Genomic DNA, 11,603 nt, shown 5'->3' with positions numbered 1-11,603 from the left:
AGCATGCCTATAGGATTTCAGATAATTTATTTCAAGTTTCTACTGCCTCATCACCGTCTAAATTCAGTAGATATCATCCCTATAGGACCCCATCTAAACACTTAGGCAAGCCTTAGGGTAATAACTATAAACCGAATCTGGTTCTGTCAATCATTACAACCAGCAGGCAGGATTGATTCAGACTTCTTATCTGAGTTATGTAATAAACTAAAACTACCTTAGCCAATCTCATCTCTCGTCTTTAATGCTTTTGAATCAGACCTAAGCAGTATTTGTAAGACATGCTACTTTATGTGTTTATTTGAGAAGGTATAATTGAGCCTATATGCTTATGTATTTTCCCCTTTTATATGCAATATGTCGTTTTGTATGTCGCCTCAGAATTTTTACCTTTGAAACTAAAAATAAGCCTAATATCCCTCCTTTTAGGATTAGTAGTCCTAAGTGCCTCCGAGACTGATAGAATTGGGACGGATAATAGTATGCAATAAGTAATCGAGACCATTCCGTGCTTTAAATACCTTAACGGGGTGGGAAGGGTAGATATGGATATGATGACCACGCGATAATGTCACTTGTAGCCCCTCACTGAGGAGTGATTACTGGATATTGTGTGGGATGATCCATATTTTTAATAAACCTAGGACCCCCCCCTCTCTTATTTCTTTAGCATTTCAGTTCTTTTTTTTTTTTAAAAAAAAATCAGCTTTTCTATTTATTCTTCCAAACTTGGTTTACTTTCAAACCATTATGTGAAATCCCCTCTTATTTGAGCCTTATTCGTCTACATGTTAATTGCACCCAAATTTACAACAATTATCTGGCCGGGAACCATACTAGTGGATCTTGAGTGGTGCCTAACACCTTCCCCTTAGAATAATTTCAAGTCCTTACACAATTTCTGGTTATTCAAATCTAACTCTTTTGGTGTCCTAATGCACCTTAAATTATTAGGTGGCGACTTTTCAAAATGCAAAACCTAGTTCCCAAAGGTAATGAGTTGTCCCTTCAAATATCATGAACCCGATTTTGCGAGAAAAAAGGGGGTGCGATAACATGGTGACTCTGCTGGGGAATATCTAGGCTTTTACCATTTCAGACTATTATTGTGGATTTATACCTCTTTATGTGAAATTACTTATTTATTTCTTTTAAGCATTCAATTCCCTTTTTAACTGCAAAACTGACTTGTCTTCTTTGTTTCTTACCTTTACTACTGCTTTAAATTATGAAACTGCTATATTTACTGCTTTCTTAACGTGCAAATACGTGCCAACATGCTTTTAATTATTTCATAATCATGCTCAACATCATACTCCACTCGTGCCAAACAAATACCATAGTAGCGCTTATAATGAGTGGTTGCGCTCTTCCTATATTATTATCCTCTAAATCCGGAAAAGGCATATTTGCGGTAAAATCAGTCGATCAACGGTGTAGTTGACGGTTCCATGCCTTTCCCCCTTGAGTTGTCTACTCAAGGGTACCAGTCTAAAACCCCATAGAAACCTTACTCTATTTAAACTGTGCATGCATCATAGTCAAACCTAGCCGAGTCAGTTATGTTGTCCGCATAATGACTCTTTAAGATAGCCTTGTCCAAAGTCGACTGGGTTTCCCCAAAACCCAAACGGACACTATCACGTTCTGTGCATTAATTTGGAGAACTAATTGTTTTTATGCGAATTGTTGATATTAAATAGTTGAGTCCGGTAGGGGTAAGGGCCTAACCCTTTTTGTCTTGCAGAAATATGAGGCACGAAATCCCCAGATTCGGCATGGTCACCAACGTCCACCCAAAATTGCTAAGCTGGTGGGAGGATCTTCACTCTAGTGATCAAACCTTTGTCCGCAAATATCTGGGCAACCTACCTTCTCTCCTGGAAATCCAACCCAACAATAAGATCATAGAAGCTGCCACTTTATACTGGGATTGTGAGAGATCTGTGTTCCGCTTCGGGGACATTGAAATGACACCCTTGCTAGAATAAATAGGAGGATTGGCCCGTATACCATGGGAAACTCCGGGTTTGTCAATGCCCGAGAACCGCAAGGGCATGGGCTTTCTCAAAATGATGGGTTTGAAGAAAAATCCAGAACTGACATGTCTAACAGAGTCCTATATCCCTTTTGATTATTTGTACGAGAGGTACAGTCACAACAAGTCCTACCGTACCTATCCTGACGAATTTGCCATGGCATCACTAGGGCATATTCACCGAAGGGTCTTTGTATTCATGTTTTGTTTCCTCGGGTTGATAGTGTTTCCAATGAAGAAAGAAAGGATCCATACTAGGCTGGCTATGGTAACTAAAACTCTGATGGAGGGCATTGGTGGGCAACCATTCAGTATTGTGCCCATGATCATTGCGGAAATATACCGGGCCTTGGAAAAATGTCAACGAGGAGCCAAACACTTCGAGGGCTGCAATTTGCTACTCCAGCTTTGGCTCATGAGGCATCTCCAAAAGGGTGAGTACTGATAGGAGATTCAGCGAAGAGACTGGGATGATCATATCGCTTTCCATCATCCGAAGTGAATGAATTACATGCCCAACATGTTCCCCTAGCCAGAAGATGCCCGAGGATAGGTAGAGTTATTTGATAATCTAACCGAGGACCAGGTACAGTGGATATTCGAATGGTTCCCTACTGAGGAGTTCATCGCCCGATCCAGGGATGCACCATTTCTGATACTGATCGGTCTAAGAGGAACATACCCTTACGTCCCTCTCCGTATTATGAGGCAAGCCTGTAGGAAGCAAGTTATACCCAGGGTTGACAAGATGAGTCATTTCGGGCTGACTTCCAGGCTGATGATAGTCCTTACAAGTACCAAGCTCGTCATATGTGGCACTGCAAGATCATCATGGGAAGAGATACCATCGAGCCAGATAGGTACCACGCTGGTTGCGCTCCCTAGTATTCAGGTTGGTTGGAGGATAATCACGATGGTCTGGGCTAGCCAAGGCTTGCTAGGGGCCATATGATCATAGATGAAAGGGCTGAGGCACAGGTCAAATACAATCAACTGCGCAAGAGGATCCGATAGTGCAAAAGCGAGCACCGTGAGATACAAGAAGCCAATCAAAAGCTTATTGAGGAGTGGAAGAACATGACTGTCAGCGCCAATAAATGACTGGGATACTTGGAGTGGGGCATAGTGTAGCTGGAAAGGAAATTCTTTAAAAGAATCGAAGATTGCCAAAATGCTGAAGGAAACAAGGGCGGAAACCTAGCCAGATCCTATCTATTGCTGGGACTTTGCGAGTTGGGAAAGCTGTTCGATGGAGCCAAGGATGCCGAATCTGGGGAAGGTCCTTCTGGGACCAAATATATAGGAGTTTTCTTTTGCTTTATGAAATGTAATAAGGCCGATGACCACTAGTGACATTTTATTTCCTGTTATTTAGTGTCGCTTTGGGATTCGTCTACTTTTTTTCAATAAAATGAGGCATTTAGCATTTTAAGTTCTCCAAATTAATTTGTCGCTAGGCCTACCTCGGGCACAAAGAGGTCCCCAAATTAGGACACAATTTATATTCTTGCACTATGTGTTTAAATATCGCAACATTTTCTTATAATCCTCACTAACTTGTTACCTTTTTGTTTTTACTTTTGTTTTATTATTCCCCTCCCCAGAGGTTATTTCATACACTCTGGCAACATCATTTTATTCTACGAGATCCAAGGGCCCTCCACCCAGTCCTCCTCTTAGTCCAGTCAAAAACAAGAACAAAGGGAAGATGGAAGATTCGAACAATGCCAGAAAGGAGAACTTAACTAAACGGGTAGAGGTAACTCATGGTCATGGTACTCAGGTTTCCAAAGAAAATGCATCCCAACTCGAACAAAAACTGCTGAAATTTCAAGAACTTGATCAGGTTCGGAATCTAGCAAACTTGTCATTTTCCCTCACCGCTCTAGATGTCAATTTCCCCAATGCTCAGAACCCCACACTTCCACAAAATATCTCGAAGCCATAGAACCATCCCGCTCCTCACCACCACTGCAACACCTGCCATACTTCCAACAATGCCCCACTGCTCATCCTGGAACCCCAAAACTCCACAAATGACCACTTCCACACCCATCACAACACCTCCATATATGTGGAGACCATGCCACACTCCACCTAACCCATATCAAGCACACCTGAGTCTGATGATAAAGACTCGCTCATCAGGAACCTGGCTGAGGAACTTAAGAAATTGGCTAGCCGAATTTAAGGCGTTAAAGGAAGCAAGGGAATTGAGGGGTTGAACTATAAGGATCTTTGCATACAGCCCGATGTCGAACTGCCCAAAGGGTACAAACCTCCTAAGTTCGAGATGTTTGATGGTACAGGGGATCCAAGAGTACATTTGAGAACATACTGTGACAAGTTGGTTGGAGTAGGGAAAGACGAAAGAATCCGCATGAAGCTTTTCTTGATGAGTCTGAAAGGAGATGTTCTATCTTGGTACATTAGCTAAGATCCGAAGAAGTGGTCAAACTAGGTAGGTATGGCGTCCGACTTTATGGATATGTTCAGTTTTAACACGAAGAATGCGCTAGATGTGTTCTACATCTAGAATCTAAAGAATAAACCTACAGAAACATTTCGCGAGTATGCCACTCGCTGGAGGTCCGAAGCTGCTAAGGTCAGACCTGCCTTAGAAGAGGAACAGATGAACAAATGTTTTGTCCGAGCTCAGGACCCGCAGTATTACGAAAGGCTAATGTTGATTGAGAGCCATAAATTTTCTAACATTATCAAGCTGGGTGAAAGGGTCAAAGAGGGCATCAAAAGCGGTATGGTTACGAACTTCGAGGCCTTGCAAGCTACAAATAAGGCTTTGCAGTCTGGTGGCGTGTCCAAGAAAAGGGACGTAGGAGCCGTAATGGTTGCGCAGAGAACCAAATCTTACCTTAAATACCAAACCTACCCAATGCCTCCACTTACATATCAGCCTACTCTGAACTACCAATCACCCTCACCCTCCTACCAAACTCCACCACCCGCTTATCAATCATCTCCACCACCCATATATCAACCTACTTCACCCAGATATTCCCAACCCGCACATTTTTACCAAGCCTACAATGCTCAACCATCCCACCATCAATCACCTCCTACACGCCAAATATTCCCTAGACCTCGACCAAAATTTGACTATAGACCTCCTAAACAGTATACAACCATTGCCGAAACCATTGACCAGTTGTACGAGAGACTCAAAACTGCTGGTTATGTTACCCCTATCCCTGATATTATTCCTGAAAACCCTTCTCAGTGGGTTAATCCAAACAAATCTTGTGCATACCATTCCGGCATGAAAGGACACACCATCGACGAATGTCATTCTCTGAAGGACAAGATCCAGGCTTTAATTGACAACAAAATTATTGTGGCAAAGGAACCTGCTCTAAATGTCCGCAACAACCCTCTGACAGACCATAAGGGTGGGGGCGTTCACATGATTGAAATAGAGGATGATTGGGATCCCGAGGGTTCTATCAGGTTGATCGCAGAAGGTGATGACCCAAAGAAGCCAGTAGTTACTCTTAATCCAATCGTGGTCCAGATTCAACCCTCGGGGGACACTGAGGTAAATATGTCAGTGCCACTTGAGTTTGAAACAACGTCATCTGCAAAGACACCAGCGCCAATTGATGTCGAATTCTTGTCTCCAACAAATGCACCTACACCATTCAAAGTTGCAGTTTTACCACCCAAGGGACATGCTCCGTTCGGGGTAAAGATAGCCACGCTGATCCCAATGACGATGTCAACCGTGACACCATTCCACACAAAGGCTATAACATGGGACTATACAGCTGAGGCAAGGAGGAAAGGCAAGGTTAGGTTCGAGGAAACTGTTGCCGCACAAGGTATGGCGAGAACTGGTAGGGTTTATACCCCGGAACACCTAGCTGAGTCAAGTAAGCAGGCCTCCAATCAATCTCCCATCATTGAGACAGGTCCAGACGATCTTTGGAGAAAGATACAAGCCAAGGAATACTCGATCATCGACCAGTTGAACAAAACACCGGCGCAGATCTCCATACTTGCTTTGCTACAAAATTCTGAGGCATACAAGAATGCTCTATTGAAGGTGCTGAGTGAAGCATACGTGCCAAACAACATCACTGGTAGGGAAATGGCCAACATGGTTATACAGGTATTGGAAAGTCACAAAATTACTTTTCATGAAGATGAGCTACCGCCTAAAGGGTTGGGACACAACAAAACACTGCACATCACTGTGCAATGCGAGGACTACTTCAGCACCACGATCCTGATCGACGAGGGTTCTAGCTGCAACATTTGTCCACGGGTAACATTCAAGAAGTTAGGTAAAGGACTGCATAAAATAGAGGACAGAGCTATCAATGTGAAAGCTTTCGACGGTTCCTAGAGGTCCACCATTGGGGAAATTAGTCCGTGTTTGCAAATGGGGCCAACTTGATTCGATGTTGATTTCCAAGTGATAGACGTGCCAACATCTTACAATCTACTGTTGGGACGACCATGAATTCATGCTGCTGGGGCCTTAGCATTAACACTGCACCAAGCAGTAAAATTCGAATGGAATCACCAGGAGGTGATCATTCACGGCGACGGTAGCAACCCTATATACAGTCGCCAGACCATTCCATCAATCGAGGGAAGAAGGAAGCTAGGTGGAGAGACTTACCATCACATTGAACGGGTAAATGCTATTGACAAAGACAAATGGTGGGATAACACGATCGAGAGTATCCTCAATTGGAGTGGGTATGAACCTGGCAAAGGGCTCAGCAAGAACCTCCAATGAATCGTTAAGCCCATAAAACTCAAGAAACATGGCACCACTTTCGGTCTGGGATATGAGTACACTTGGGAAGAATTCAACAACTAGTTGCCACTATGGCGCGGTCCTTACTATCCACTGGAGAAGCCAATACCACATTTGGAGCAGAATTTCCAACCGGCAAATGTTATCTATGGGTCAGAAGAAGAGGAAGCACTGGCAGTTTTGAAAAACTTGTTCTTAGAGGACAATGACATGGATTGTTGTGTTGTTCTCGATGAGGAAGGGTAGGAAGGCCCTTCCATACAGGTCGTAAGCAGAGGAGCACGCCTCAATAACTAGACCATTAGGACAACCAGGGCCCGACGAGCCTCGGGGTAGCAAGGCTAAAACAAGCACTATTTTGATTTACTAAAAGATTTTTTATTTTTTGCATGTTTTCAATTCCTGCAATAAGATCTCCAATGTTCAAAACAATTATTATGCTATTTATCAAAGCATTTTGACTTTTCTTATAAATCGACACTTATTACTATTGTTTTCTCTCATTACTTTACTTGTACATCATTACTATTACTTATCTTGATAAACCAATGACTATGACATGCAACGAGACAACGCAACCAACAGACATAGATTTAGAGGAAGATGACATACCAGAAGAGATTGTTAAGGAAGTTGAGAATTTTTAGAACAGGCCTAAGTCCAACCTGGACGAAATAGAAGTTGTTAACCTGGGAGATGCGGAAAACATCAAAGAAACACGAATCAACGTCCACTTATCACCGTTAGAAAAGAAGGAATACACGAAATTTCTGAGGGAATATGAGGTCATATTCACCTGGTCGTATGATGACATGACTGGCCTGAGTACGTCTATTGTGGCTCATAAGCTGCCAACTGATCCAATATGCCCACCGGTAAAGCAAAAGCTCAGGAAATTGAAGCGTGATATGGGTCTGAAAATAAAGGAAGAAGTCACCAAGCAGGTCAAAGCTAATGTTCTCAGGGTAGTAAAATATCCAACATGGTTAGCCAACGTCGTGTTAGTACTAAAGAAGGACAGAAGGTCAGAGTCTGTGTCGACTATCGGGATCTCAACCGGGCCAGTCCGAAAGACGACTTCCTCTTGCCAAACATACACATCCTAATTGACAATTGCGCGAAGCATGCATTACAGTCATTTGTAGATTGTTTCCCTGGGTATCATCAAATCTGGATGGATGAAGAAGATGCTGAGAAAACGTCTTTCATTATGCTGTGGGGAATGTATTGTTACAAGATGATGCCATTTGGGTTAAAGAATGTAGGGGCCACCTACATGAGGGCCATGACTACTATTTTCCATGATATGATACAAAAGGAGATTGAGGTGTACGTAGATGATGTTATCACCAAGTCCAAGAAGGCCACTGATCACATGGAAGATTTGAGGAAGTTTTTCAATAGATTGCGAAGGTAAAACCTGAAACTGAATCCCGCAAAGTGTGCATTTGGGGTTCCTGCCGAAAATCTACTTGGGTTTATTGTGAGTCGCCGAGGAATAGAACTAGATCCATCAAAAGTCAAAGCTATCCAAGAATTGCCACCACCGAAGAACAAGAAAAACGTGATGAGTTTCTTGCGGAGACTGAACTACATCAGCCGGGTTATAGCACAGTCTATAGTTATCTGTGAGCCAATCTTAAAATGTTGAAGAAGGACGTTGCTACCAAATGGACCGATGACTGCCAAAAGGCCTTCGACAGAATCAAGGAGTACCGGTCAACACCACAAGTCTTGGTCCCGCCGAGCCAGGTAGACCCTTATTACTCTACCTTGCAGTATTGGATGGAGCTTTCAGTTGTGTTCTGGGGTAGCATGATGAAACGGGGAGGAAGGAGCAGGCCATTTATTACCTCAACAAGAAGTTTACCCCGTACGAGGCCTGGTATTCTTTGTTAGAATGCACCTGTTGTGCTTTGACTTGGGTAACCCAGAAGCTGAGACATTACTTCTGTGCCTATACCACATATCTCATATCAATGATGGATCCTTTGAAGTACATCTTCCAGAAGCCATGCCTACTGGCAAGCTAGCCAAGTGGCAAATCCTGTTGAGTGAATTTGACATTGTCTACGTGACTTAGAAGGCAATCAAGGGACATGCACTAGCTGATCACCTTTTCGAGAATCCTATGGATGGAGAATACAAACCCATGAAAACGTATTTTCCAGATGAAGAGGTATCCTTCATAGGAGAAGACATTGCAGAATCCTATGATGGGTAGAGAATGTTTTTCGATGGAGCAGCAAATATCAAAGGAGTTGGCTTAGGAGCAATCCAAGTATCGGAAACCGATCAGCATTACTCGATGTCTGCCAAACTCAGATTCCCGTGCACCAAGAACATGGCCGAATACGAAGCTTGCATCTTAGGGCTCAAGATGGCCATCGATATGAACATTCAAGAATTGCTAGTGATTGGAGATTCATAGTTGCTTATACATCAGGTCCGAGAAGAGTGGGCAACCAAGAACTCCAAGATACTCCCGTATTGCATCATATACAAGAATTGAGAAAGAGGTTCACAAAGACGGAATTCTAACATGTTCCTAGAGTCTAGAATGAGTTCGTCGATGCATTGTCTACCCTATAATCCATGATACAACATCTAGACAAGAACTTCATTGATCCCATTCCAGTAAAGATCCATGATCAGCCAGCTTATTGTGCCCATGTTGAAGAAGAAGCAGACGAGAAGCCTTGATTTCATGATATCAAGGAATATTTGGCAAAAGGAGAATACTCAGAACTTGCAAATCCTACTCAGAAACGCACACTTCGGAGGTTGTCCAATAATTTCTTTCATAGCGGACGAATCCTATATAGGAGGACTCTTGATTTGGGATTACTAAGGTGTGTCGATGCAAAGGAAGCATCCAAGCTACTAGAGAAAATTCACGCTGGGACCTGCGGTCCACATATGAATGGCTTTGTCTTAGCAAGAAGATACTAAGGAAAATGATAGAGAAGCATATGCAGTGGCACGAAAAGTTATCATTTGCTCTATTGGGGGTATCGCACCACAGTCCGCACATCAACCGGGGCAACCCCCTATATGCTGGTTTATGGTATAGAAGCCGTCATTCCCGCCGAGGTGGAAATTCCTTCATTAAGAATCATACAGGAAGTAGAGCTAGACGATGCAGAATGGGTGAAGAATTGTTACGAGAAGCTAGCTCTTATAGATGGAAAGAGAATGAATGCAGTTTGCCAGGGTCAGCTTTATCAGAATAGGATGTCTAGAGCCTTCAACAAAAGAGTCAAGCGGAGACAGTTCACACCGGGGCAGCTGGTGTTAAAAAATAATTTCCCGCATCAAGATGAAGCCAAAGGGAAGTTCTCTCTCAACTGGAAAGGTCCGTACATGGTTCATCGGGTTCTAATAGGAGGAGCCCTCATACTAGCAGAAATGGAAGGAGAAGTCTGGCCAAAGCCAATCAATTCAGATGCGGTCAAGTGTTACTATGTGTAGTCTTTATGCTCTTCTATATGATGTATTTGAACTACGCCTGACCTGATTCCCGTTTAAGAGGGGATATATAGGCAGCCCTATGGGTTCGGTCACAATTCAATAAAAACTTTTATTTCCCCCTGCGATTGGAAACTAGGGCAGAATTTTGAAGAGGACCCTCAAAATTCCGAAGTCGATTTCAGCCAATTATCGCTAGCAGCAGTCAAAAGCATCAACCCAGTAAACTGGGGCAGAATTTTGAGGAGGACCCTCAAAATTCCGTAACAAGAGAGGTTGCAATGTCCTGAACCACGTCACAGTCGTCGGTTCATCTAAAGAAAACTATTCTTAATTATGTACTTATGTTATGCTTTTACTAAATCATGCATGCTTACTACTAAAATTGCCTTGTTTAGCAACGCTACCCCAATGATACATACAGTGTCACCAGATCAAAGCCAAGCAGGCGGGGACATGAACTAACCTCCCCTTTACAAAACTTACGATTTTTCTTTGGATACAGGCACTTGAGTTGCAAAATCATCAAATATACTATACACTCACGAGACAAACATTGTTTAGGAATACAATTCTCAGAACTATTGCATATACTCACAGTTGCTATCTGCACACAACAGTGTCCCCAACAGGCACAATGTCCCCAGCAGTCACAATATCGCAATCTGCTATTAGCTAAGAAAATGCTATAACCATTTGCCCTTTTATTTCTTGCATAAGGCTACCCTTTTGCCTTCCGAGACTAAGCTTTGTCTCCATCTACATTTCTGCATTGCATAAGGCTACCATTCTACCTTCCGAGACTAAGCTCTATCTCCATCTGCATTTTTGCATTGCATAAGGCTACCATTCTGCCTTCCGAGGTTAAGCTCTACCTCTATTTGCATTTCTAGGGCTGGAAGATTGCCACCTTTACATTCGTATGATTGAAACATTGCCACCTCTGCATTTGCATGGCTGAAAGATCGCCGACTATTTACATTTTCATGGCTGAAAGATTGCCACCTCTACATTTGCATGGCTGAAAGATCGCCGCCTTATTTACACTTGCATGGCTAAAAGATAGCCGACTAATGCATTTCATGGGCTGAAAGATTGCCACCTACTGCATCTCATGGGATGAAATATCGCCAAATTGTCCAAAAGGCATCATTGTTTGGAGGCACCATTTTCATAGCCCAAGAACACCACGCCATGGCCTGAGGACCCCTTTTAATCTTTTGCATATCACTATTCAAAGGCATCATAGTTTGGAGGCATCATTCTTATAGCCCAAGAGCATCATTTCATGTCCTGCGAATTCTTAATTATATG

The sequence above is a fragment of the Nicotiana sylvestris genome, chromosome 7, assembly GCF_000393655.2.
Source record: "Nicotiana sylvestris chromosome 7, ASM39365v2, whole genome shotgun sequence".
In the NCBI taxonomy this organism is placed as follows: Eukaryota; Viridiplantae; Streptophyta; class Magnoliopsida; order Solanales; family Solanaceae; genus Nicotiana; species Nicotiana sylvestris.
The sequence above is the reverse complement of the archived record's forward strand: the minus strand, read 5'-3'. Positions refer to the sequence as shown.